Source organism: Hylobates moloch, unplaced genomic scaffold (genome assembly GCF_009828535.3).
Source record: "Hylobates moloch isolate HMO894 unplaced genomic scaffold, HMol_V3 SCAFFOLD_84, whole genome shotgun sequence".
Taxonomy (NCBI): Eukaryota; Metazoa; Chordata; class Mammalia; order Primates; family Hylobatidae; genus Hylobates; species Hylobates moloch.
This window is the reverse complement of record NW_026652359.1, coordinates 86405-112815: the sequence shown is the minus strand read 5'-3', so window position 1 is coordinate 112815 and position 26411 is coordinate 86405. Positions and strand designations below refer to the sequence as shown.

The window sequence follows — 26411 nt, the reverse complement described above, 5'->3', positions numbered from 1 at the left end:
CTGTTTGTACCTCTGGTAGAATTCGGATGTGAATCCATCGGGTCTTGGACACTTTTTGGTTGGTAAGCTATTGTTTATTGCCTCAATTTCAGAGCCTGTTATTGATCTATTCAGAGATTCAACTTCTTCCTCGTTTAGTCGTGGGAGGATGTATGTGTCGAGGAATTTATTCATTTCTTCTAGATTTTCTAGTTCATTTGCATAGAGGTGTTTATAGTATTCTCTGATGGTAGTTTGTATTTCTGTGGGATCGTTGGTGATATCCCCTTTATCATTTTTTATTGCATCTATTTGATTCTTCTCTCTTTTCTTCTTTATTAGTCTTGCTAGTGGTCTATCAATTTTGTTGATCTTTTCAAAAATGTCATCTCAAAATTGTCAATGGAAGATTATTTGAGAAGACATCAGAAAGATTTTAAAGTGTGTCTCATAAACCCTACCAGTTAAACAAAAATAACTCTAAGACTCCAATGGGAATTACCCCACTGCACACACACAGACTCTCAGCTCAAACCCAAGAAAAGTCAGTTGCAAAGATATTTGTGAGTACGGATCTTGTATAATGTTGTAAATGCCAATAAAAAAACACAGAAATATTACAAAGTTTTTAGGAAATTGCACTAAAGAAAGCACCTTAGCCTTTTCTTGTGAACAGGAGTGCCTATTATTGTTTATCTACTCCTCTTTTCCTCCATTGTATGCTGAGAATGTGAAAGAAATCCTGTCTCTAGTTTATAGGTCTGAAAATAGAGAAGAACCAAAATAAAAGAGCTGTACATTAGTACAATTGCACCCAAAGAGCTTTGTCCACCCACTCTGGATATAGAATTTGAGATCCTGGATGTTAAAGTGAGGCCATGACGGGACAAGATGTTAACTGAGCTGAGAATTCCTAAACCCTGCTTTTTCTATCTGGATCCCTGAATTGCCATTACAAGTCTGATAATCTCAATGGAAAGACCTTGTCTATATACCCCTATAGCTACATGAAGAGGGACACGCTTATTCTATCTACAGTTAATTTTTTACACCAGAGGTTTTCTGTACCATTTTTCATTTCTGAATTTCTCAAACTGTATGTTAAAGGATTCAACATGGGTGTCATAACTGTATAAAACATAGTCATAAATTTATCAATGAGAAAGTTTAAAACCAGTCCAACATACATGAAAACACAGGGAACAAAAAAGAGGACAACAAAATAGGTGTTCTAGAAAGGGCTGGCCCGTATAAGCTGGGAAGAAAATAGTCTTTTTATCACAGAGTAAGTCTACATCAATTTGAGTGAAATAGCAGTAGAATGTGCAGCATCCATAAATGACAAGTAGGCAAGGAAGAAATTATGGGGGACCCCAAGGAGGGACTGCCAATAATAGTCACCATGATAAGCAGGGTCCCCACCATGGTCACAATGTATATGTATGAAAACATTACAAATAATGCTTTTTGCCCATCAGTGTCTTGAGCTAGACACAAGAGGACAAATTGTGTAACTTTGCTAATCTGGCCCTTTGACTCTTCTTTCAGGCTTGTGTCAGAGTTTAGAGCTCAGGAGAAGAGGACTTGTAATGACATTGTGAACAGGAATATCAATACATCCATTATGTTATTGAGCACATCATCATTTTATCTTCAATGGTGGTTTATACTCAATGGACATTTAGTAAGTCTCTATTGTTGGCAACGGGCCCCCCAATCTGGCCATAAACAGGCCCCAAAACTGGCCATAAACAAAATCTCTGCAGCACTGTGACATGCTCGTGATGGCTATGACACCCACACTGAAGGTTATTGGTTTGCAGGAATAAGGGCAAGGAATACCTGGCCCACCCAGGGCAGAAAACCACTTAAAGACATTCCTGAACCACAAACAATAGCATGAGCAATCTGTGCCTTAAAGACATGTTCCTGCTGCAGATAAGTAGCCAGAGCCCATCCCTTTGTTTCCTGTTTTAGTTAGTCTATAATCTATAGAAACAATGCTTGTCTCTGGCTTGCTGTCAATAAATATCTGAGTAAAACTCTGTTCATGGCTCTCAGCTTGGAAGGCTGTCAGCCCCCTAATTTTCACTCTGCATTCTATATTTCTGTGTGTGTGTCTTTAAATCCTCTAGCACTGCTGGGTTAGGGTCTCCACAACTGAGCTGGTCTCAGCAAGTGGTGCCCATACATGGGGCTCAAACCTAGGTTGAAGGGTCACTGGAGTGATGGTTGGAGAACATGGAACTGTGCTGGAGGACACTCAAGTACTCTCAAGCAATCCCCATGGTGAGTAAAAAGGGGAGCTCGGAAGCATCAGGGTAACAAAGGGACAAGTGTGTGCTCTGGTCGGTTCCACCTTGGAACCTTTTCACACTGATGATGAGGAGGAGATAGAATATAATGAAGTAACAGAAGAGGTGACAGAGCAGGTTTTTTTGCCAGCTAAAGCTAAAGTGGCAAAGGAGGGAGAGGTTTGTCCCTACCCTTCTGCACCCCTTCATTATTTTGAAGAAAAGGAGTGACCTAATCCTCCAGATCTTTCTTTTCTGGAGGACACTGGTCAAAAGTAGTTGCCCCAGTGACTGTTCAGGCAGCGCCTTGAGCAACCACTCTCAGTTCTATTCAGGCAGGAATTCAGCAAGCTAGATGAGAGGGTGATATAAAGGTTGGGCAGTTCCCTGTTAGAATACACCCCCTAGATCAACAGGAAAATATTATATCTACATTTGAGCCTTTTCCTTTTAAATCACTCAAAGAATTTAAACAAGCTATTAATCAATACAGACCAGGTTCTCCTTTTGTAATGGGACTGTTAAAGACTGTTGCTGTCCATTTGGATGATTCCTACTGACTGGGATGCTCTTACTTGTCTAACTCCTGCTCAGTTCTTACAATTTAAAAGTTGGTGGGCAGATGGACCTTCCATTCAGGCTGCTCACAACACCCAGGCCAAACCTCAGATTAATATAACTGCAGACCAACTTTTGGGGGTCGGCAACTGGGCTGGTTTAGATGCACAAGTGGTCATGCAGGATGATGCCATATAAGAGCTTAGCAGAATGTTCACTAGAGCTTGGGAAAAAATCACTTCAGAAGGAGAGTAATATCCTTCCTTTAGTGCTGTTAAGCAGGGACAAAAAGAACTGAATGAAGATTTTATAGCTCGGTTACAGGAGTCTCTTAAAAAAGTGATTGCAGAATCAGCTGCTTAGTATATAGTGTTGCAGACATTAGCTTTTGACAATGCTAATTTCAAGTTCCAGGCTGCTCTGTGACCTACTAGAAAGAAAGCACATTTAGTTGATTATATCAAGACCTGTGACAGTATCAGAGACAATCTGCATAAAGCTACTTTGTTGACACAAGCTATGGCAGGGCTAAGAGTTGGTAAAGGAAATATTTCATTTCCCAGAGCTTGTTTTAACTGTGGGAAGCATGGTCATACTGAAAAAGAATGTAGAAAAAATCAGTGAGTCAGGCTGCCAGTTGAGGGATAAAAGAAAACTGCTGAGCCTGGAATATGTCCAAAATGAAAAAAAAAGGAAAACATTGGGCTAATCAGTGTCACTCTAAGTTTGATAAAGATGGGAACCCAATTTCAGGAAATGCTATGAGGGGCCTGTCCTGGGCCCCATTCCAAACCAGGGTGTTTCTGGCTCAGGCCATTCCCTCATCCCTGTGCAATGCCTGTCCCCCACCACAGCTTGTATTTCCACAGTAGATTTATGCTGCACAAAAGCTGTGAGCCTTCTTCCTGCAGAACCCCCACAAAAAGTGTCAACAGGAGTCTGTGGACACTTGCCAGTGAGGATGGTAGGATTACTTCTAGGTAGATCTAGTTTAAATTTAAAAGGAGTGCAAGTACATACAGGAGTCATTGATTCAGATTACAATGGGGAAATTCAAATGGTTATATCTACTTATGTTCCCTGGAAAGCAGAGCCAGGAAAACGTATAGCACAGCTCCTGATTGTGCTGTATGTGGAAATAGGGAAAAGTGAAATTAAACAAACAAGAGGATTTGGAAGCACCAATAAACAAGGCAAAACAGCTTATTGGGTGAACCAAATTACTGATAAATGGCCTACCTGTGAAATAACCACTCAGGGAAAGAAATTTAAAGGTTTGGTAAATACAGGAGCAGACATTTCAATCATTTCTCTACAGCAATGGCTGTCCACGTGGCCAATTCCACCAACTCAATTTAACATAGTTTGAGTTGGCAAAACCCCTGAAGTATACCAAAGTAATTATATTTTGCACTGTGAAGAGCCTGATGGACAACCTGGGACTATTGAACCAATTATAACATCTGTACCTATGAATTTATGAGAAAGAGATTTATTACAAAAATGGGGAGCACAAGTTCTAATTGCAGAGCAATTATACAGCCCTCAAAGTCAACATATGATGCATGAAATGGGTATGCCACTAATATGGGACTAGGAAAAAATTTGCAAGGTTTGAAGGAACAACCTCAAGTGGAAAGAAAGTTCCTCCCAAGATTTAGGATATCATTTTTGATGGTGGCCATTTTTAAGCCTCCGGAACCTATACCTTTAAAATGGTTAACAGATAAGCCAATTTGGATGGAACAATGGCCGCTGAGTAAAGAGAAACTGGAGGCTTTACAGGACATAGTTACTGAACAATAAGAAAAAGGAAACATAATTCCAACATTTTCCCCCTGGAATTCTCCAGTCTTTGTTATTAAGAAAAAATCAGGTGAATGGAGAATGTTGACAGATAGATCTTAGAGCCATTAACTCAGTTATACAACCTATGGGGGCATTACAACCAGTATTGCCTTCTCTTGCTATGATTCAGAAAAATTGGTCTTTAATAGTCATAGATTTAAAAGACTGTTTCTTTACTATCCCCTTAGCTAAGCAAGATTGTGAACGGTTTGCATTTACAATTCCTGTGGTAAACAACCTGCAGCCTGCTAAGAATTTTCATTGTAAATGTTGCCACAAGGCATGTTAAACAGTCCAACAATTTGCCGGGACTTATGTACGGCAAGCAATTGAACCTACTTGTAAAAAATTTTCACAGGGTTACATTATTCATTATATGGATGATATATTTTGTGCTGCTCCCGCTCGAGAAAAAATACTCCAATGCTATGATCACTTGCAAAATTTGATTTCTTGTGCTGGTTTAATTATAGCTGCTGACAAATTTCAGACAACTACTCCTTACTCCTACTTGGGGATCTTAGTGAAAGACACTACGATAGTCCCACAGAAAGTAATCATACAAAGGGATCAATTGGAAACATTAAATGACTTTCAAAAATTACTAGGGGACATTAATTGGATGTGACCTGCGCTAGGTATTCCTACTTGTGCCATGGGTAATCCATTTTCTATCCTTAGAGGAGATCCCAGTCTCACTAACCCTCAGCAATTAGCAAATGAGACTGAGGCAGAGTTACAGCTAATTGAGAAACAATTGCATAGGGCTCAAATAAATAGAAAAGATCCAGAGAACACTCTAAATTTGCTAATTTTTTCAACTCAGCATTCACCTACTGGTTTTATTTTGCAAAAGCAAGATCTTGTAGAGTGGCTTTTTTGTCCACATACTAATTCACAGACTTTAACTCCTTATTTGGATCAAATCGCTATGATAGGAAATGGGAGAACTTGGATTGTTAAATTATATGGATATGATCCTGGAAATATTATTGTCCCTCTTATGAAGGCACAAATACAGCAAGCTTTTATAGTCTTACTTGGCAAACCCATTTAGCTGACTTTATGGGTATTCTCAATAACCATTTTCCTAAAACAAAACTGTTTCAATTTCTGAAATTAACTAATTGGATTCTCCCTAAAATAACTAAATTTAAACCAATTGAAGATGCTGAAAATGTCTTCATAGTTGTGTCTAGTAATGGTAAAGCTTCTTATTCTGGGTCAAAAGGTAAAGTTTTCCAGATGCCCTATACTCCAATTCAAAATGAGGAGCTTGTAGCTGTAATTGAGGTACTGGCTGCTTTTAATATACCTATCAATGTGATTTCTGATTCTTCATACATGGTTCATTCCACACAATTAATTGAAAATGCTCAGTTATGATTTCATACAGATGAACAACTGATGACTTTATTTACCCAATTGCAAACAGCAGCTAGGATTAGAATAGGCCCTTTTTACATCACTCATATTAGGGGTCATACAGCTCTTCCAGGACATTTGACTGCAGGGAATCAAATGGCTGATCGCCTAGTTGCTACTGCAATATCTAATGCCAGACACTTTCACAGTTTAACCCATGTTAATGCCTCTGGTCTCAAAGGCAGATACAGCTTTACCTGGAAAGAAGCTAAAGCTATTATCCAGCAATGCCCAACTTGCCGAATGGTACATTCTTCATCTTTAACAGGAGGAGTTAATCCTCGAGGAATGGAACCTAATTCTCTTTGGCAAAGGGATGTCACCTATGTTCCCTCATTTGGGAGACTAGCTTATGTGCATGTATGTATAGATACATTTTCTCAGTTTGTCTGGGCTACATACCAATCAGGAGAGTCTTCTGCCTGTGTTAAACGTCATCTTTTGCAGTGTTTTTTGTGATGGTCATTCCAGCTTCTATTAAAACAGACAATGACCCAGGCTATACTAGCCACGTTCTAGCTACCTTTTTCTGTGTATGGAATATTAAACACATTACTGGTATCCCATATAATCCTCAAGGACAAGCCAAGTGGGAAGAATGAATCTCTCCTTGAAACAGCAGTTGCAAAAGCAAAACAGGGAAAACGGGGCTACGGGATACCACATATGTAGTTGAATCTAGCATTATTAACTTTAAATTTTTTGAGCCTGCCTAAAGGCCAGATGTTATCAGCAGCTGAACAACATCTACAGAAACCAGCTGCAAAGACAGAAGCAGAACAACTGGTTTGGTGGAGAGATCTGATAACAAAATTTGAGAAATAGGTAAAATAATAACTTGGGGTAGAGGTTATGCTTATGTTTCTCCAGGACAAAATCAACAGCTAATTTGGGTGCCATTGAGGCAGCTACAGTCTTACTATGAATCAGATACACAGGAAGAGATTTTGGGATGATCGCAAAGACCAACCAGTGGCAGCAATGTCCAAGTTGATGCTGAGGAGGACCCCAACTGCCATAAGCAACACTTGTTGAACACAGCTACCTACCTGGCAACAGATCAAGAAGCTGTCACAAATTGCAGGAGAAAACCTGAGGAAAGCAAGACAACCAGTCACAAGGAGTACCTTAATGATAACTATGATAGCGGAGATCACTATTGGTGTGAGTTTTCCTTCCACAAGGGCTGACCCAGAGAACAATTATACTTATTGGGCATATTTACCTTTTCCACCACTTCTATGGCCTGTAAATTGGCTGGACCTCCCATTGGACGTATACACTAATGATAGCTCTTGGATGCTCGGTTCTACCAATGATAGAGGCCCATCTCACCCACATGAGAAAGGAACTGTTATAAATATTTCTTTAGGATTTGAACATTTGCCTATCTGTTTGGGAAAGGCCACTAGTTGCCTAATCCCTCGCTATCAATAATGCCTGGATGTAATCACTCTATGACACAGTTACACATGTTTTCTGGTCTCAGTATTTACCATAATAAATCTGCTTCTATAATTGAGGCATATCACCCTCAAAAACCTATTTTTTTTTCTTTTTTCTTTTTTATTATACTTTAGGTTTTAGGGTACATGTGCACAATGTGCAGGTTTGTTACATATGTATCCATGTGCCATGCTGGTTTGCTGCACCCATTAACTCGTCATTTAGCAGTAGGTATATCTCCTAATGCTGTCCCTCCCCCCTCCCCCCACCCCACAACAGTCCCCGGAGTGTGATGTTCCCCCTCCTGTGTCCATGAGTTCTCATTGTTCAATTCCCACCTATAAGTGAGAACATGCGGTGTTTGGTTTTTTGTCCTCGCGATAGTTTACTGAGAATGATGTTAAACCACAGTCTTTTCTAAAAGGATGCCACATAAGAATGGCTTTTTCCAATCACAAGCATCTCGGCCCTTTCAATAAGAGGAAGATGCTCAGCTAATTAAGCTAACTTGCTCATGATTTTTCCAGCTGTACAGAGAACACCAGAAACAATATTCATTGACGTTTATCCTCACTTTTTTATTCACCACAGACTCAGAGTTGCCCTCCAAGAATTGTTTCCCAAATCACATCCACAGTAATAAAGAATATCAGCTTGGATGCTCAAATATTTCCTTGTCAATTAAGGAAAAATATGAAAGGCTGATACAAAATCAATGTACAAAAATCACAAGCATTCTTGTACACCAATCACAGACAAACAGAGAGCCAAATCAAGAGTGAACTCCCATTCACAATTGCTTCAAAGAGAATAAAATACCTAGGAATCCAACTTACAAGGGATGTGAAGGACCTCTTCAAGGAGAACTACAAACCACTGCTCAATGAAATCAAAGAGGATACAAACAAATGGAAGAACATTCCATGCTCATGGGCTGGAAGAATCAATATCGTGAAAATGGCCATACTGCCCAAAGTAATTTATAGATTCAATGCCATCCCCATCAAGCTACCAATGACTTTCTTCACAGAATTGGAAAAAACTACTTTAAAGTTCATATGGAACCAAAAAAGAGCCCGCATTGCCAAGTCAATCCTAAGCCAAAAGAACAAAGCTGGAGGCATCACGCTACCTGACTTCAAACTATACTACAAGGCTACAGTAACCAAAACAGCATGGTACTGGTACCACAACAGAGATATAGATCAATGGAACAGAACAGAGCCCTCAGAAATGATGCCGCATATCTACAACTATTTGATCTTTGACAAACCTGACAAAAACAAGAAATGGGGAAAGGATTCCCTATTTAATAAATGGTGCTGGGAAAACTGGCTAGTCAAAAACCTATTTTTAAGCAGCATTGGACCTGGTCAGAAAAAAATGAACGTACTTATTTGGAAACATTGCATTGCAGAACAGGCAGAGGTGCTGTGCAATGATTCCTATGGAATAATTATTGATTGGTACCCTAAGGAGATGTTTAGCTTGAATTGCACCTCTCAGTCTGCATGCCATGGCCACACTATGTTCAGTTGGTCTGAACAAAATGGTCAGATGGTAGAAATGGTAACAAGTATGGCAAGAGGTCCTATTGTCTGTAAACATGGTGGTATAGTGGCACCTCAACATTTAATGATATGGCCTACTCTAGGAGCTAAACATAAGGATTTCTGGAAACTATTAATGGCTCCTAATAAGATCAAAGTTTGGGAAAGAATAAAAAACATCTACAAGGACACTTTACAAACATGTCTTTGGATATTGCAAAATTAAAAGAACAGATATTTAAAGCATCTCAGGCACACCTGACCTTAATGCCAGGTACTGGAGTGTTTGAAGGAGCTGCAGACAGATTAGCAGCTATTAATCCATTAAAATGGATGAAAACACTTGGAGGCTCTGTGATTTTAATGATAATTGTGCTTTTAATCTGTGTTGTTTGTGTTTGTATAGTCTGCAGATGCGGATCCCAATTCCTGCGAGAAGTAGCTCACTGTGCTAAGGCCGCCTTTGCCTTTATCATCTTGAAAAAACAAAAAGGGGGACATGTTGGGAACAGGCCCCCAAATCTGGCCATAAAGAGGCCCCAAAATCAGCCATAAACAAAATCTCTCCAGCACTGTGACATGCTTGTGAGATTGAACTAGATGAACTCAGAATCCTTCCCATTCTAATTACCAAGGATATTATTTGTGCTGCCCTACATTATTCTATTCTGCTGATATTTTTTCATTTTTCATATTTTTATTATTAAATAACAATTTTCAAGCTTATGACAGTTACATGAACATTCCTAGCCTGTATATGTGAGATTTGACAAATACCATGAGCAAATAATATATTTCTCATACACTGTGTACCCACTTAAGACTCAAGACTTCTTTGGAGAGATAGTAGATTATGGTGGTAAATGATGTGGACTCTGGAGCCACACTGCCTCTGCTGCAATCCCAGCTTCACTAATTACTATGTTACTTTGGGCCACCTACTGAAGCTCTTTTTGCCTCACTTACAGTATTTTTAGAATGGGGATACCAATAGTTCTTACCTCTTATAGTTGTTATTTTATTACAAAAAAGTAAAGTGTCTAGAACACTGACTGGCAACTGATAAAGGCTCAATAACTGATAGCTGTTACTAGTATTCTTCAATGCTTCACTGTGAACATTGGATCAGAACAAATCACTCATATATTTGTCAACTTGATAAGATTTATAGACATAGCCCAGGAAGCAATGAATAATACAAATTCACCTCATACACTCTTTGGGGGGACATATGTACAATAAAATTGTATGTCTAAAAAATTATTGATTTATTTATATATGAGTAATAATTTAACTGTGAAGTAATATATCTTGATAAGAAGCAAGCAGAATTATAGGAAAAATTGGATCTATCATTACAGATAAAGCTAAATATTGAAGATGAAAGAAAAAATAATCAAATAAGAAAACAAATTATAGCTAATAAATGAATATCTACAAGCAATAAGAAGATTAATGTGATAATTAAGTGAGGATAGTATTCTTTTAAAATTCTTCTTCAAAAAGATTTCTCATTAAAAATGAGAAAATACTAGAAATGCAAACTCCTTTTTGTACTCCGGGTGACTCAGGTGGATTTTTGGGGTAGCCATAACAAATAAATACAGACAAAATCTTACCAAAAAGTACACAAATAAAAGAAATTTCAAAAAGAAAAAATCATTAGTTTCTCAATGTCTGCAGATCTGATGGTTAAGGACAAACTTAAAGAAAAGAGGACATTAGGACAAGCAGAGCTACAAACCCAACTTTCTGATTATTCACTGCTGAAGAAACCTACAGAATAATTAAAACATAAATAGAAAAGATTATTCCATTTACATAGATCTGGAAGTGGTGAAGTGCACATGCAGACAGAGTTAGAGCTGTCTCTAGACACCTGCTGTGATGGACAGTCTATGTTTATGTTTCATTCACATTACCTCTTCCAGCTAATTCTGGAGTTCTGTCCTTATTGAAGCTGTAGACTGATAGAAACACAACTGCTGAAGAACACAAGAGTATAATGTAGTCTACATTCAATTCTCTTTTTTCCCACCCTTACTTGCTACAAATATTTTTTCCTTTTCTCTATTAATCATCAGTGATAAATTTCATCATGCTAAATCTTCTGTTGGGCAGTTTAATAGTTTATTTGAAAAAAATAGGATGTGTAAACTATTCCCAATAGTTTAAGTCATCAATGATTTAATATCTTAAAAAAGCTGAAAGATAGTATTCATAGGCTATTAAACCACTAAGTTAACATTTTTCTAATGTAAAAATTTAACATAGTTTCTTCACAATATGACGTTTTCAAAAGGTAAAATTCCATAAACATAAAAACAACCCTCCAAAGCACTTAACAATTGCAGTTTTATAAAAATTTCTTAATGACAGTACACAAAGTACTTTCTGGAGCATGGGTTTCTTTACAAGCATATACTATTAGGTTTGCTGAGATGATTTTTAGATTCACACATAAAAATCCATATCATGCTTCCAGAACATAATAGTCATTGACTCCTTTACACTCTAACACACTTGACATGATATGCAATTTTAAATTCTTTAATCAAATATGTCTAAAATAATTCTACATGTTTATTAACATATCATGTAAAATGTTATATCCTATAAATTAAGATGATAAATGTACTGGTTTATTTGTTACAGATATATCATGGAACATGTTTCTCTACTTTTGGCAAAATGGAAAATAAATGCCTATCAGACTGTATTCTAAAACCAAATAGACTTTGTATACTCTGATTAATGTCTGTGTTTTGCTAGCTTAATTTTCTTAATTAGAATTCCTCCAATGAAAATATATGATAGGTAAGACATTACCTATATTTAAACATATCACAGGATTTTTTTTCCACAAAAAATGTACAATTTTATTTATTTATTTATTTATTTTTTTAGACGGAGTCTCGCTCTGTCACCCAGGCTGGAGTGCAGTGGCATGATCTCTGCTCACTGCAAGCTCCGCCTCCATCACAGGAATTTTTAATAAATATCCCTGTCTGTAGTTTCAAGAATTCACATCTTGACCTTTGGCCTCAGTCCAAAAAATCAATGCTTCTTTTACTGAGGGTTACTGTAGGTTCCTCATGCATCTATGTGTGATCATAAAACACATGAAAATGGATGGTTTAGCCATGGATCTAGAAATAGCTTTTAGTGGCTACAGTTTTCGTATTTTCACACAGGCTTCTCATTATTTCAGTGTTTCAGAAAAGTATAAAAGTATTTAAATCAGCTGCCAAAAATATGAAGATGCTTAAACATAATGTCAACATTTACTGTACAAAGGTAGTTGAATATTTTTATCTGCTGAAAAAAATTACTTCATAGAAAATCAAAGATTTCCCATTTGCATGACTAAAATTGACCTAATTAGTGGAAATTAACCTGGACAAGTTGATTATTTTCTCTAAGGAAAAAGATTTGGTTCTTGCCAAAGAAGAGTAGCTGGATGCCAAGTAATGTATAAAGCCTGTAATGTAAATAGGAAAATTCTAAGGTAAATTGAAAAATAAAATATGACTTCATATTGTGAAATATTTATGAAAAGCAAGTAATATTTCAGCCAGAATGAACCAGCCTCATATTTTCTTACCCAATTATAAAACAAACAGAGACACCTTATCCTTGCTATTAGGAGTATGTGCCCAAGAAGACTTGAAGCTCAAAGGCAGAGAGCCTTGAACTGAAGTTGATGTTCCACTTATTGGAAAGACAGGTAGTCACTGTTCTGCAATTTTAGGTTAGATTACAAGATGTTGATCAAGGCCTGAATTTGTGTCAGATGCAACCGTAATGATATATAGTCCATTAATTCAATCTCTTAATTTTAGTCAAATATTAATTCAATAATCATTTTTACAAGAAAGAAATTGTAATTTTCCAAGAAGGCAATCGTTCTCTAAGGACTTACATTGCCCGTTCCATAAATTGGCTTGTCGTTGCCTCCACTGAGCATCTTTACCTCATTGTATGTTTAGTTAAATACTGGAACTTCTGTGTCAAAAGGGCCTTACGTATAGAGCCCCATAAATACTTATCTCAACCAGCTAAAGATATTTCTCATGTAATAGGCATCACTAAACATGATTTATTGTGGAATATCCTCCACTAAAGTTGGCAGTTTTCAACTTGCCTAATAAATGGATTAAATATAGCTACCCCAAATGCAATTTGGATCACTTCTAAAATTTAAAAAGCACATCTAGATGCTATGTTCTCTTATCGGTAGGTGGTTAAAGATGCACAAAATATATATTTGATACTGAAATATAATCTGATGTGAGCAAGGGTACTATGCATTAAATTATGACTCCAAGATGGAGTACTAATATAAGAATAAGGCATAACTCTCTATGCCCCTTCCAGTTGAAGTCAAAAAACTACTAAAGCTTTCCATTTGTCTGAACGACGTAAAAGTGTTTGCTAGCTCAGATGATGCCTACCACAGCCCAGAATCTGAATTTATTGCTCCAATGAAGAAATACATTGATAATATTAACTGATGTAGTTGTTGCCTCAAAATATGCCATAGTCTACAGTAATTCACTATAACCCATATTTACTGCCAAAGTGGACAGTAAAGTATAGATATAGTATATATTTATCTTCTTTAAAAAGCAGAAATCACTTGTTTTGCACCAAATTTAGAATGAGAAAAAATAGAAGTGCTAGAAAAATATAAAATACATGCACTTTAAAGCATTTAAAAACTTTGATAAGTAAATAATTTGAGGGAATAACATTTTCAAAGAGAAGGCTGCCTTTAGGTTCTTTCCTCTAAGAGTACAGAATAAGTCTAAAGCCACAAATGAAAGCCTGAAAAGTTGGGTGGGACCTTATATAGATGCTCTTCTCAGAAGAATAAGTGAACCTCAAAATCTACCAAGAAAAAGAGTTCTTTTTAAACAACCAGGCTTGCACTGGAGGCCACAGAGGACTTTACTCTTGGAGTAGGGATGAATAGACAAAGGTGTAGGAATGAATACACAATGAAATAGTATGCAAAGGAACTCAAGCCTAGCATAGGTCATCTCATTTCTTCATTGGATTAATGTTGTCAGGGATTTTTATAACTTCAATCCTAGCTGCTGGCTAGAAAAATAGTCAATCCTCTTTTAAAGAAAACCAACATAATAAAAGTCTTAATATGTCTTAGAATTTTTAATATGCAAAATGTAGCCCTCAAAAATAACAAAGTTTAGGAGAAGACAAGGCCTGATCAAAAGACAAAAGCAAAACAAAACAGACACAGATGATTCAAATAATGGAAAACAGACATTTTAAATATACCTAGTGTATACAAATAATTAAAACACAAGATGCATAATACATTGAATCAACTAAGTTTGAATACTAAAATATACAATGCACAAATGTAAGAACTCAGTGGTTGCATGTAACAGAAGATTAGAAACAGTGAAAGACAGAAATAGTAAATTAGAAGAAAATAAGCAGAACAAAGCAGAAAGCAATAAAGTTAATGCAGAAAATGGTATAAAAGAATTTAAAGTTCACAGTACAAAACTCTTACATATATTGAATTATAATTGCAGAAAGATAGGCAAAGTATTTGAAGGTATATGGCTGTAATTATTTTTAGAGGTTTGGGAGTACATGTGCAGGCTTTTTATATAGGTCAACTGTATGTCATGGGGGTTTGGTGGACAGATAATGCCATCACCTGGGTAATAAGCATGGCATTTGATAGGTACTTCTTCTGATACTCTCCTTACTCCCATCCACCCCTTTCAATAAGGCCTCAGTATCTGTTGCTCCCCTTCTAGTATCCATGTGTTCTTCCTGTTTAGCTTGAATAACCAGTCTTATCTCCCACTGATAAGTAAGAAACATGCAGTATTTCTTCTAATTTGCTTAGGATAATGACTTCTGCGTCTATCCATGGTGTTGCAAAGACATAATCTCAAAGTTGTTATTGCTGCATAGTATTCTGTGGTGTACTTTTGCCAGTTTTTTTAATCCAGTCTACCGTTAATGAGCATTTAGTTTGACTCTATGTCTTTGCTATTGTAAATATTGCTGTAATGAACATATGTGATATTGTTTGGCTGTGTCATCACCGAAATCTCATTTTGAATTTACAGCTGTTATGAAATAGATCTAGTGGAAGGTAATTGAATGATGGGGGTAGGTCTTTCACATGCTGTTTTCTTGATTGTGAATAAGACTCACAATATCTGATGATTTTAAAAGGGGGAGTTTGCCTGCAGGAGCTCTCTATTTGCCTGCTGCCATCCATGTGAGACTCAACTTGTTCCTCCTTGCCTTCTGGCATGATTGTGAGGTATCCCTAGCCACTTGAAGCTGTGACTCCACTAAACCTTTCTTTTGTAAATTGACAAGTCTTGGGTGTGTCTTTATCAACAGTGTGAAGATGGACTAATACAGTAAATTTGTACCAGTAGAGTGGGACACACTGAAAAGATACCTAAAAATAAGGTAGCAACTTTCAAACTGGGTAACAAACAGAGGTTGCAACAGTTTTGAGGGCTCAGAAGAAGACAGGAAAATGTGGGCAAGATTGAAATTTTCTAGAGACTTCTTGAATGGCTTTGACTAAAATTATGGATAATGGTATGGACATTGAAATCCAGGCTGAGGTGGTCTTAGGTGGAGATGAGGAATCTTTTTGGGAACTGGAGCAAAGGTGACCCTTCTCATATTTTAGCAAAGAGACTGGCAGCATTTTGCCCCTGCCTTGGAGATTTGTGGAACTTTGAACTCGAGAGAGATGATTTAGGGTATCTGTTGGAAGAAATTTCTAAGCAACACACATTCAAGAAGTGACATGAGTGCTGTTAAAGGCATTCAGTTTTATAAGGGAAGCAGAGAATTAAAGTTTGGACAATTTTCAATGTGACAATGCAGTAAAAAAAAATCCCTTTTTCTGAGGAGAAATTCAAGCAGGCTGCAGATATTTGCATAAGTAATGAGGAGCAAATGTTAATTACCAAGATAATGTGAAAAATGTCTCCAGGGCATGTCAGAGAATTTTGTGGCAGTCTCTCTAATCACAGGCACTGAGCACAGGAGGAAAAATGGTTTCATGGGCCTGACCCAGCATCCCTCTGCTGTTTGCAGTCTAGTTACTTGTTGCCCTGCATCACAGCTCTGCAGTCATTACTAAAAGGAGGCAAAGTGTAGTTCAGGCTGTGGCTTCAGAAGTTGCAAGCCACAAACTTTGGCAGCTTCTATGAGTTTTGAACCTGTGGGTGCACAGAAGTGAAGAATTTAGGTTTGTGAACCTCCATCTAGGTTTCAGAGGATGTATGGAAATACCTGGATGTCCAGGCAGAAGTTTGTTCCAGGGTGGGGAACTCATGGAGAACCTCTGCTAGGGCAGTATGGAAGGGAAATGTGGGGACAGAGCCCCCCAAAGGGAGTCACCACTCCAGCGCTGCCTAGTGGAGCTATGAGAAGAAGACCACTGTCCTCCAGACTCCAGAATGTTAGATGCAAGGACAGCTTGCACCATGCACCCGGAAAAGCTGCAGACACAACATCAGCCCATGAAACCAGCCAGAAGGAAGGCCATACCCTGCAAAGTCACAGAGGCAGAGCTGTACAAGACCATTGAAACTCACCTCTTGCATCAGTGTGACCAGGATGTGAGACATGGAGTCAAAGGAGATCACTTTGGAGTTTTAAGATTTGACTGCTCAACTGGATTTTGGACTTGTATGGGGCCTGTATCACCTTTGTTTGGCCAATCTGTCCCATTTTTAATGACTGTTTACCCAAAGCCTGTACCCTCATTGTATCCAGAAAATAATTAACTTGTTTTTGATTTTACATGCTCATAAGCAGAAGGGACTTGCCTTGTCTCAGATGAGACTTTGGACTGTGGACTTTTGATTTAATGCTGAAATGAAGTAAGACCCTGGGGGACTATTGGGAAGGAAAAATACGTTTGGAAATGTGAGTACATGAGATTTGGGTGTGGACAGGTGTGGAATGATATGGTTTGGCTGTTCCCCACCCAAATCTCATCATGAATTCCTGCATGTTGTGGGAGATCTGATAGGAGGTAATTGAATCATGGAGACAGATCTTTCCCATGCTGTTCTCATGGTAGTGAATAAGTATCAGGAGGTCTGATTGTTTTATAAGGAGTTTGCCTGCACAAGCTCTGACTTTGCCTGCTGCCAAGCATGTAAGACATAATTTTCTCCTCCTTGCCTTCTGTCATGATTGTGTGGCCTCCCCAGCCATTTGGAACAGTAAGTCTACTAAACCTCCTTTTTTTGTAAATTGACAGACTCAGGTATGTCTTTATCAGCAGTGTGAAAACAGTAATACAATATGTATTTACATATTTTTATAATAGAACAATTTATGTTCCTTTGAGTATATACTCAATAACGAGATTTCTGGGTGAAACGTTAATTCTGTTTCTAGATCACTGAGTGATTGCCATACTGCTTTCTATAATGACAGAATAAATTTACACTCCCACCAGCAGTGTATAGGTATCGCATTTTCTCTACAACATTACCAGCATCTATTATTTTTTTTACCATTTAGTAATAACCAATTTGACTGTTGTGCAAAGGTATCTAATTGTGGTTTTGATTTGCATTTCTCTAATATTTGATAATATGGTGCATTTTTCACATACTTTTTGGCTGCATGTATGTCTTATTTTGAAAAGTGTCTGTTAATATCATTTGCCCATTATTTTTTGGGCAAAGTACCTTTTTAATATTTGTGTTTTGCTTGTAAATTTGTTAAAGGTCATTAAACATTCTGGATATTAGACTTTTCTAAGATCCATAGTTTGAAAATATGTTCTCCCAATCAGTAGGTTGTCTGTTTACTCTGTCAATAGTTTCTTTTGCTCTGCAGAAGCTCTTAAGTTCAATTATATTCCATTTGTGAATTTATTTTCTTGCAATTTCTTTTGGCATCTTCATCAAAAATCTTTAGAACATATCTCAAAAAAAGAAGAGCAGTTTTTGACCAACTTGTAGTCGATATTGTACTGAATGGGCAAAAGCTGGATGCATTCCCTTTGAAAACCAGCACAAGACAAGGATGCCCTTTCTCAAAATTCCTATTGAACATAGTATTGAAAGTTAGGCCAGGGCAATCAGGCAAAAGAAAGAAAAAATCTTCAAGTAGGAAGAGACAAAGTCAAATTGTCTATGTTTGCAGATGACATAATTGTATATTTAGAAAACATCATCGTCTCAGCCCAAAAACTCCTTAAGCTGATCAGCAACTTCAGGAAAGTTTGGGATACAAAATAAACATGCAAAAATCACAAGGCATTACCATACACCAATAATAAACAGTGAGCCCAATCATGAGTGAACTCTCATTCAAAATTGCTACAAAGAGAAGAAAATACCTAGGAATAAAGGGATGTGAAGGACCTCTTCAAGAACTACAAACCACTGCTCAATGAAATAGGAGAGGACACAAACAAATAAAAAAGTCCATCCTCATGGATAGGAAGAACGAGTATTGTGAAAATGGCCATACTACCCAAAGTAATTTATACATTCAATGCTATCCCCATAAAGCTACCACTGACTTTCTTCACAGAATTAGAAAAAACTACTTTAAATTTCATATGGAACCAAAAAACAGTCCATATAACCAATACAATTCTAAGTAAAAATAACAAAGCTGGAGGTATCATGCTACCTGACTTCAAACTATAGCACAAGTCTACAGTAATGAAAACAGCATGCTACTGGTACCAAAACAGAGATATAGACCAACGAAACAGAACAGAAGCCTCAGAAATGACACCATACATCCACAACCATCTGATTTTCGACAAACCTGACAAAAACAAGCAATAGGGAAAGAATTCCCTGTTTAATAAATGATGCTAGAAAAACTGGATAGCCATATACAGAAAACTGAAACTAGACCCCTTCCTTACACTTTACACATAAATTAACTCAAGATTAATTAAGGACTTAAATGTAAAACCTAAAACCATAAAAACCCTAGAGGCACACCCAGGCAATACCATTTAGGACATAGGCATGGTTAAAGACTTCATAACTAAAACACCAAAAGCAATTGCAACAAAAGCCAAAATTGACAGATGGGATCTAATTAAACGAAAGAGCTGCTGCACAGCAAAACAAAACAAAACAAAACAACAACAACAAAAAAACCTGTCATCAGAGTGAACAGGCAACCTACAGAATGGGAGAAAATTTTTGCAAACTATCCATCTGACAAAGGGCTAATATCCAGAATCACAAGGAACTTAAACAAATTTACGGGAAAAAAACAAAGAACCCCGTCAAAAATTTGGTGAAGAATATTAACAGACACTTCTCAATAGAAGGCATTTATGCAGCAACAAACATACAAAAAAAGAGCTCATCATCACTGGTCATTAGAGAAATGCAAATCAGAACCAAAATGAAATACCACCTCACATCAGTTAGAATGGCAATCATTAAAAAGCCAGGAAACAACAGATGCTGGAAAGGATGCAGAGGAATAGGAACACTTTTGCACTGTTGGTGGGAGTGTAAATTAGTTCATCCATTGTGGAAGACAGTGTGGGAATTCCTTAAGGTTCTAGAGCCAGAAATACCATTTGACCCAACAATCCCATTACTGCGTATATACCCAAAGGACTTTAAATCATTCTACTATAAAGACACATGCACACATATGTTTAATGCAGCACTATTTACAATAGCAAAAGCTTGGAACCAACCCAAATGCCTACGAATTATAGACTGGATAAAGAAAATGTGCCACATATATACCATGGAATACTATGCAGCCATAAAAATGAATGAGCTCATGTCCTTTGCAGGGACATAGATGAAGCTGGAAAACATCATTCTCAGCAAAATAACACAGGAACAGAAAACCAAACACCGAATGTTTTCACTCATAATTGGGAGGTGAACAATGGGAATACATGGACACAGGGAGGGAAACATCACACACTGAGGACTGTTGGGGTTGGGGGCAAGGGGAGAAAGATCTTTAGGACAAATACCTAATGCATGCGGGGCTTAAAACCTAGATGACAAGTTGATGGGTGAAGCAAACCACAATGACACATGTATATCTATGTAACAAGACTGCATGTTCCACACATGTATCCCAGAACATAAAGTATAATAAACAAAAATAAAAATAAAAACTTCTTCATGAAGTCCTATGTCCAGAATGTTTTTCTTAAGTTACCTTTCATGGTTTTACAGTTTTAAGTTTTACATTTAAAACACTCATCATCTTGAGTTGATTTTTGTATATGATGTAAGGTAGGGGTCCAGTTTCAATCTTCTACATGTGGCTAGCAAGTAATCCAAGTATGATATATTGAATGGGGAGTCTGTTCCGTATTGCTTGTTTTTGTTCACTTTGTCAAAGATCAGTTGGTTATAGGTGGGTAGCATTATTTTTGGGCTCTATATTCTGTTCCATCAGTCTATGTGTCTGCTTTTGTACCAGTATCTTGTTCTTTTGTTTGCTGTATCTCTGTAGCATAGTAGTATCGTCGAAGTCAGGTAATGTGATGCCTCCAGCTTTGTTCTTTTTGCTTAGGATTATCTCAGCCATTCGAGCTCTTTTTCGGTTCCCTGTGAATTTTAAAATAGTTTTTTTCTAATTCTGTGAAAAATGCCATTGGTAGTTTGATAGAAATAGCATTGAATCTGTAAATTTCTTTGGGAAGTATGGGCATTTTAACAATATTGCTTCTCACTATTAGTTCTCTTTGTAGAGACCTTTCATATCCCTACTTAGCTCTTTCTAGATAATTTACCGCTTGACAATTGTGAATGAGATTATGTTCCCCATTTGGCTCTTGGCGTGGATACTATTGTTGTATAGTAATGGTACCAATAATCTCTGTATGTTGAGTTTGTATCCTGAAACTTCACTAGTTGTTTAACAGAGTGAGAAGCCTTTTGGCAGAGACTATGGGGTTTTCTAGATATAGAATCGTGTTGTCTGCAAAATCTGATATTTCGACTTCTGCTCTTCTTACCTTCCTGCACTTTGTTTGTTTCTCTTGTTTGATTGCTCTCACGAGAACCTCTCAAACTATGTTGAATAGAACCAATAAGAGAGGGTATTCTTGGCTTGTGCCAATTTTCAAAGGGAATGCTTCTAGCTTTTGCGCATTCTATAAAATGTTGGCTATAGATCCGCCCTAGATGGCTCCTGTTATTTTGAAGTATATTCTTTCAATGCCTAATTTATTGAGGGTTTTTAACCTGAAGAGATATTGTATTTTATCACAAGTGTTTTCTGCATCTATCAAGATAACCATGTGATTTTTGTCTTTAGTTCTATTTCTGTGATGAATCACATTTTTTTATTTGCATATGTAAAACCAATCTTGCATCCCAGAGATAAGGCCTATTTGATCATGGTGGATTAGAATTTTGATGAGCTATTGGATTTTATTTTCTATCATTTTGTTGAGAATTTTTGCCTCTATGTTTATCAAGGATACTGGCAAGAAGTGTTATTTTATTGTTGAGTCTCTGCCAAGTTTTGGTATCAGGATGATGCCGGCCTCACAGAATTAAATAAGGAAGAATCCTTCCTCCTCAATTTTTTGGAATACTTTCCCTTGTAATGGCACCAGCTCTTATTTTATGTCTGGTGGAATTTAGCTGTGAATCCATCTGGTCCTGGGCTTTTTCTAGTTGTTAGGCTTTTTCTTAGTGATTCAGTTTTGGAACTCATTATTGATCTCTTCAGGGATTCCACTTCTTCCTGTGACAGCTTACTTCATTGCAAATCTCAATGTGGTGGAGACAGTATCTGGTCATTACATTATATATTCTGGTTATTTGATTGTCCTTGTGCTTTAGTCTTATTTATTATTCATGGGGAAGCATCCATTGCCTTGGTATCACAATCATTGTCATTTCTAACCAGGGGATATCTTTTCTAATAAATAAAGTAAAGCAAATTAATCACCACCATAGAATTCAGCGCTATGACTACTTGTCCCATCACTTAGAAGCTATTGTCTAGATAGATCATTGAAATGGGCTCCTAAAGGCTGAGTCATGGTGCCAGCCTGAACATTCCACCCCAAAATCCTGGAATGCTTTCTTCCATATGTTTGACACACAGTATGTGCTCAGTAATTTTAGTGAACATAAACTTTGTGCTACATATATCTATGGGATATTATCTTCACACTGATAAACATTCCCCCATGCAGCCTAATTAATGTCCTTCTTCATTTCAATATCCACATGATCCAATTCCACATGTTCCTATGATTACTGTCATTTAAATTATATAGAATTGTAATTTTTAACAAAATAAATTATTTTCTTCTAGAAAATAATCATATTTTCTGCTTGCAGTATAGTGTTACCTGAACCTAAATATTAACCCAGATGCAAAGAGGGACTGCTCTGGGAAGGGGCATGAGACCTTTATTGAGGTGGCTTTCTGCAACTTCTAAACATGCTGAAAGTGCTATCATCTGAATGCTGTCTACTTACAGCACACTCAACAGCTGGAAAAATAAATTCTTCTTTCCTAAATGAAGGAAAGGGCATGGCCTTCTCATATACATCATAATACACCCCTTATGCCACTTTAATTTATGTATTCTTATACATTATCAGAACAGCTCTTTTAGGATTCTCTTACTTGAGGGGGACTAGGAGAGAAAGCTTCAAGGACAAACTATGTCTCTTGCCATTGCAGCCGATCTGAGTTGCAACTACTATTTGCCATCTTCTTCCTTATAAATTTTTTCCACTTCACCTTCTGCTAGCATCTCTATAGATCTCATAACTTATTTAATGGGATAGTCCAGACTTTCATCCTCAAAATGCCTCATCCATGTTCATTATACCCATTCAGGAAAGGATCGTTGCACTTTTTGATTTATTACCTCTATTTGAAAAGGAAATGGCAAGACATACTTAAATAATTCACCTGGAAGATAAAAGTATTATTTCTTGCAACCATTGTGTTATAACACCTCCATTCCACATCACAATCAAGTCAATTACCTCTGCCACAGTTGTGGGAAGAGCCATCTCTAAATCACTACAGATATCAACCCTTTGCATGATAGGAGATCCAGATTTAATCCAATATTGTGACTCATGGGATAAAATAAAGAAAAGGGCTCTTTAAAAACATAATTGATCCATTTTATCACCTACCTTAAATATTCTCTTAACATTGAAAACTGCAATTATGCTATCCAATCAATAAATATTCTTATATTTCAAAAAATTTGAATTCAGTGTTCTATCATTTGAACCAAAAACATCCTAACTGAAATAGCTGCATTTTAAATGTGTTTATGAAATGGTTTTAGTTTAAAAGACTTTTAAAATTTACATTGATAGTTCAAACCCTACCATATTGTTATAACATTGTAAACTGTCATATTCAGAATGGCTCATTAGTCTTTCAAAATTTAATTGCAAATTTTATGTCTTTGAGCTTCCAGTTCAACTTTTCAGATTAAAGGAATATCCAGAAGAGTTTGCTTTTATGTGGAAAGAAATGTAACATATGGTTTCCATTTTCCCCAGAGATATATACTTAGCATAATGCCATAATTTGGTGAAATGAAACTTGGACATGAACATAATCAAAATAAATTAATTCATTACTTCGGTAACATTGTAATAGTTTCTTTCTCTGATGAAGCAAAGCGGAAAAGTATGGGGAATACAGTAAATATTAGTAGTATAATGTGATTGATCAGTCTAGTCAAAAAACAGAGCTTAGACTTATCATGCAAGATTCTGGGAGCAACATGGTTTAAGACCTTCAGAGGCATTTCACAAACCTCAGCAATTTTACCACTAGAAATTCAACATACTGTAATGAGAAAGAATCGAGAGGCCGAGGCAGGTGGATCACAAGGTCAGGAGATAGAGACCATCCTGGCTAACATGGTGAAACCCTGTTTCTACTAAAAAATACAAAAAAAAATTAGCCGGGCATGGTGGTGGGTGCCTGTAGTCCCACCTACTTGGGAGGCTGAAGCAGGAGAATGGTGTGAACCTGGGAGGCAGAGCTTACAGTGAGCCGAGATCACACCACTGCACTCCAGCCTGGGGGACAGAGCGAGACTCCATGTCAAAAAAAAGAAAGAAAGAAAGAAAAAAAGAAAGAAAGAAAGAAAGAAAGAAAGAGAAAGAAATAAATGATAAGGACTCCAGAAGATTCATAATGCGAAGTTACTCATGCAATGCCATTAGACCCAAGAACCCTAAAGCACAGTGATTTTTGGAAGTGTATATGTATGAACATATGCAGATGGAAGACTCTAGCTGAAACCTAATCCTGCCACCATGTGATGATTATTGGGATTTGGGATTCAATAACTCCTGATAGAGTGTCCAGAGGAAGTCCATTGGAAAGGCAACTACTGAGAATTTACTGGGCTTTCACGGAAACACAATTTAATGCTGTTAATTGCATAGCTTAACAAAATATCTTAATAAAATGTAAATAGTATGTATAGAATCATATTTCAGGAGGTGGCTCTGGGAATTATATCACATTCATAAACATAACTTTCAGAGCAAAAGGAACCTCTCCCAGAGGTTTCCAGTCCTGTTGCTCAGTGGCATGAACGCAATTATATATTTCCAGTTTCAAAGATATTTGTTAGTATGGTGCTTATATATTCTACAGTCTTTGAGTAAATCACACTGAAGGAAACACCATTGCCTTTCCTTATGAACAAGAGCATCTATTTTAATTACCTAGCCCTCTCTTTCTCCATTGTCAGCTGGGCATGTAGAAGAAATATCCTGTCTCAATAGATGTGTAAATAGAGAAAAACCATAATTTAAAAAGTGCACAAGGGAAGCTACATCAAAGGAGCCCCATCCACACTCAATGCAGATATAGAAGTTGAGATCTTGAATGTTCAAAGAGATGCCATGATGAGACAACATCTCTTTGAGCTGTGAGCTTCTAAATCCTGCCTTCCCAACCTAGGATACCTGAATTGCACTTAGATATCTAACAGTATCATGGCAAAGAGGTCGTCTACATATATGTCTTCTAAAAGAAGAGGAGCACTCTTATTTTATTTATTTATTTATTTATTTATTTATTTATTTATTTATTTATTTATTTATTTATTTTGAGACAAAGTCTAGCTGTGTCACCAAGGCTGGAGTGCAGTGGCACAGTCTCAGCTTATTGCAAACTCTGCCTCCTTGGTTCAAGTGATTCTCCTGCCTCAGCCTCCTAAGTGGCTGGGAATAGAGGCACACACCCCTACTCCTGGCTAATTTTTGTATTTTTTAGTAGAAGCAGGGTTTCACCATATTGGCCAGGCTGGTCCCAAAATCCTGACCTCGTCATCACCCCTGCTGCATCCCAAAGTGCTGGGATAACAGGCATGAGCCGCTGCGCCCCTGCAGAACACCATTATTCTAACAATAGTTGAGTTTTTTCACAACAATTCTCATCTCTAAATTTCTCAGTTTGTATATTAATGGAATCAACATGGGTGTGATAACTCTATAAAACACAGTCATGAATGTATCAATAGGAAAGTTTGAAACAGGTCAAACATACATGAAAATACAGGGAACAAAAAAGAGGACAACCATGGTAATGTTGGAGCCACAGGTAGACAGGACTTTATGGCTCCCTTCCTGACTATAAGTTTTAAGAGAGTTTAGTATGACCCAAAGGAGATTACTGGAAGAGTGAAGAAGACCATACAGATTGCTCCACTATTGGCAATCACAGTGAGGCCTATAAAGTAGGTGTCAGTGCATGCCAGTTCCAATAATTGATACATGTCACAAAGTAGTCAATGACACTGGGGCCACAGAAAGGGAGATTGTACACAACAACAATTTGAAACACAGAATGCACAAATCCTCTTAACCAGGCCACCACCAACAGAAGGATGCAAACCTGTCGATTTATGATGGTCAAATAGTGCGGTGGCTTAGAGACGGCCACATAGCAATCATAGGCCATCACCACCAGAAGGAAGACCTCAGCACCACCAAAGACGGTCTATAAATAGCTGACTCATGCAAGCTGGGAAGGAAATAGTCTTTTTATCACAGAGTAAGTCTACAATCAATATGGAAGAAATGGTGGTGGAATACACAGCATCTACAAATGACAGGCAGGCAAGGAAGAAGTACACTGGGGAGTCCAAGGAGGGGGTGGCAATAATGGTCACCACAATGAGCAGGTTGCCCACCATAGTCACAATGTATGTGAGTAAAAACATGACAAATAATACTTTTTGCACATCAGGATCCTGAGTGAGGCCCAGGGGGACAAATTCTGTAACATTGTTACTCGATCTCAT

General features: G+C 37.3%; 1 pseudogene; it reads right to left on the bottom strand.

Moving 5' to 3' along the window:
* Positions 1-982: 982 nt before the first annotated feature.
* On the bottom strand, positions 983-26411 carry LOC116463917 (olfactory receptor 4A5-like; annotated as a pseudogene).